At 40.8% G+C, this 3,816-nt stretch overlaps 1 non-coding gene across 1 annotated transcript; it reads left to right on the top strand.

Moving 5' to 3' along the window:
* The first annotated feature begins 591 nt into the window (after window positions 1–591).
* LOC112534279 lies at window positions 592–698 on the top strand. Its single transcript, XR_003078575.1, has one exon. It is a non-coding gene; the product is annotated as a small nucleolar RNA R71 (small nucleolar RNA).
* Window positions 699–3,816: the final 3,118 nt, after the last annotated feature.

The following is a 3,816-nucleotide window of genomic DNA, read 5'->3' as shown; positions in this document are numbered from 1 at the left end:
AGAGAAGGAGCTTGTGCAGGCCCAGCTGAATGTTGTTGCGGCTACTGATGAAGTCTCTAAGAATCAGGTGGACCCTGAGCGTTATTATTCCTCCAACTGAAGTTGGGATGATTGCGCCACCCAGAGTTGTATGTATTGTTGTAAGGATCGTTATGCTGCCTTGGGGCATCCCCCATATAGTCAACCTGCTCAACATCAGAAGACATAACAGAATTAGATGGAAAAGTAGTAGAGGATGAAGCAAACATACCTCCGTGATGCGATTCGCCTTTGTAATGCGGGCCACCACAAAACTCGCAGCCAACGTTCGCTGCATGAACCGGCATTTGGAGTTGGTCGATCTTCTTGGCTAGAAACTCCACTTGAGCTGCCAAGGCTGCTGTAGAGTCCACTTGGTTGACCACTCCCTGTCTTCCTGGTCGGCTCCTAGAGGATTGCCACTGATAGTTGTTCATGGCCATTTCCTCTATCAGGTTCTGAGCCTGCTCGGGCGTCTTACTATTTAGCGCCCCACCTGCTGCAGCGTCCACGATCTGCCTCATTGCAAGGTACAACCCGCTGTAGAAGGTCTGAACCTGCATCCACACTGGCAATCCGTGATGTGGGCAGCATCTCAAAAGATCCTTAAACCTCTCCCATGCATCGTACATGCTTTCATCATCAAACTGCATAAAAGAAGATATGTCATTTCTAAGTTTTACAGTTTTAATGGGAGGAAAATACTTGTATAGAAATTTTTCGGCCAACGCCTTCCAGGTAGTGATTGTCTGTTGTGGAAGAGATTGCAGCCATCTCTTTGCTCTGTCCCTCAAGGAAAATGGAAACAATCTCAGCCGAATAGCATCATCAGTTGTTTCATTTATCTTGAATGTGTCACAAATCTCTAAAAAGTTGGAGATATGTGCATTGGGATCCTCGCTAGGCAATCCTCCAAACTGCATGCTTTGCTGGATCATCTGGATAACATTGGCCTTTATCTCAAAATTGTTGGCCGCTACAGCAGGTCTGACTATACTCGTTTTCGTCCCATCTAAAGAGGGTCGAGCAAACTCGTACATGGTCCTTTGATCATCATCGACCTGGGGGTTGAGGTTCTCCATTGCATCAACTCCTTGAACCTGAACTGTAACTCTATCCTCCTTCTCAATCACCGCAAACGCTCGTCTCAATAATCCGAGAGCGCTCGGTCGATAAGGGTGCTATAGGATCGGGGTTAGAGCTCCCGGTCATATACTACCCCAAACCGACAACCAAACAACCACCAATCAATTAAAAATAATATAATAATAAATAATAAAAAAAATAAAGAATAAATGAATAAACAAACAATGACTAAATTAACACAAAACAATTCACTATAGTTCACTCACATTCTTTGTTTCCCGTGCTTGGCGCCAAAAACTTGATGGTCTCTTTATGCAACCTACACCTAAGGCAGTGAACCTACCGATGCAACCTAGCACTAGTGAGTATCGAGGTCGTATCCCTGGAGATTGGGTGAACCTAGAGTTACTACTGTTTACTATGTTATCTAGTCTGAAATAGGGTGTGAAAGTTCTAACGCATTTAATGGTTATGAGTGCAAATAAGTAAATGAAGGACAACGAACAATCAAAAGACAATTGCAAGGAGAAAAACAAACCCAAAAGGGAGCCTAAGTGATGGAATTCTAAAGATGGATTTTATGGATTGCCGATCTTGCTTACCCGTGCCTAAATCCCCGAATTGAATTCCGGCCTCTCTCGAGCTATCAATTCCTAAACTGCACTAATCTAATGGAATCTCTTCCTAACGGATTACTACAGATTAGCATTAAGTATGATTTAAAACTATTAAGAGTTATTAATTCTTAATCCGTGAGTAAATCAACCTTATCTCTAAGTGTTAACTACTAGTCCTTACTATTCAATGTCCAGTTGTAACAAGCATTTCTCAATGTCAAGAAACAACCCAATAAACAATTAATTCAACGTCTCAAATTAACTGAATCAAACTTTTATTACTAAATAGCAAGAAGATTGCAAGAATGACAATTATAAAACTAACAATTAAGCATAATCCATCAACAAAGGTGAACCCCAATGGGTTCAAAAGATCTAGCTACTCATGTTCATGGTTAAAGTAATTGGGGAACAAAATAAGGAAAAGAAAATTAAAGGCATGTACACCCTTCTCTTTCAAGCTGAATGAAAAAAACCCTAAATTTGCAAATTCGAAATCTCAAACCCTAGTTGCCTCTTGCTCGATTTGAGAACTAATCAGCGAACCTCGCCCAATCTTCAATCTATGAAGGGAATCCGATTGAAACCTTGATCCAAGTCTCCTTTTTTCTTGGTTTCAGCTCAGAAAATCCTTAGAAAGAGAAAAATTAGGGTTTTGGACGTTCTAACCCTAGCCTCCCCTCCTTCTTTCCTCTCTTCGTTCTTTTAATTATTCCCCCTGTCGCCGCCCACACGGCCGTGTTCTTGGCCGTGTTGGGGACACGGGCTGGTGTTCCTGGCCGTGTTACTCTCTGTGGCCGTGCTCCCTAAGAACTTCCTTTTCTTTGATGTTTTGATGCACGCAACACGGCCGTGTTGATGCCCGTGTTAGGAACACGACCAGTGTTGAAACCAACACGACCATGTTCAGCTTCCTAATGCTTGTACTTAGCTCGTTTCGGCAACTTTGACGTCCAATTATGCTCCAATTCTTTCCTTTTTCATTCTTTGACTTCTTTTGGACCTAATGCACACAAACAGATGCATAGGGTGAGTGTTGATACCAATTCACATCCAAATATCCTTAAAATCGATCTTAAAAACCCCATTTAGATGTTTGTATTTTACGCACATCAGTTACTCCTGCATTCTTTAGTCCAAAAGGCATAACCTCATAGTAGTATTTTCATCATTTAGTGATGAACATCTTGAGCTTGTCTACTACTACCATCATGATCTGGTTGTACCTTGAGAAACCATCGGTGAAAGAGTACGTCACACTTGAAGCGGCACTATCACCTATCACGTCTATGTGAGGAAGGGAAAAGTTGCCCTTAGGGCATATGTCTAGTTTAGATCCCAATAATCTACACATATTCTAACCTTACCATACTTCTTCGAGACTGGGACAGTGTTTGCCAACCATTTGGGATAGTCAACTACTTTAAGAATATTAGCTTTTACCTGTTTAGCAACTGCTTCCCGAATATTCTCTACCCACTCTGGTCTTAGCCTTCTTATCTCTGCTATCTTTTTATCTAACCCTGGCAAGTCGTCGTAGGACTAAGCAAATACCTCTTTTCTTTTTTCCATTATTTTTTCTAGTTCTCTCCTCTCCTTAGGAGTTATATCATGAGCTATCGGAATGTTCCTTGGTTTTCATTTGTGCCTAAATTAAATGAATCAATTTGTATGGAATTTATGTCGAATATGCACATGTCATGATTATCAAAATGCACACTATCATCAGGAAAAACATCGTACAAGTAAGTAAAATTATTATTCATATCATTGATCTTTGAAATAAAAGAAACATCATCCTCACAAAAATCAAACGTTATTATATCATCATAAAATAATATGCTCCTCTATCAAGGCAGCTAGCTCTTGTTGAATCAGCTTCTCAAGCAGAGCAATGTACTTTTCCAGCTTCAGCTCCTTAACCTTGGTGGTGACCTTCACATAAACTACCTTGATGCTCAGTTCAACCAACCTGTCGATGATCAAGTTTTTGAATATCTCAAATCGTGACACCTCATCCCAGCTATTGTAATATGTTTGGGCTCCTTAGAGTAAGGCTTGTACTCCTAGATAAATACGCCTTTTAAAGTATTAC

The sequence above is a fragment of the Ricinus communis genome, chromosome 6 (assembly GCF_019578655.1).
Source record: "Ricinus communis isolate WT05 ecotype wild-type chromosome 6, ASM1957865v1, whole genome shotgun sequence".
Taxonomy (NCBI): Eukaryota; Viridiplantae; Streptophyta; class Magnoliopsida; order Malpighiales; family Euphorbiaceae; genus Ricinus; species Ricinus communis.
The sequence above is the reverse complement of the archived record's forward strand: the minus strand, read 5'-3'. Positions and strand labels throughout refer to the sequence as shown.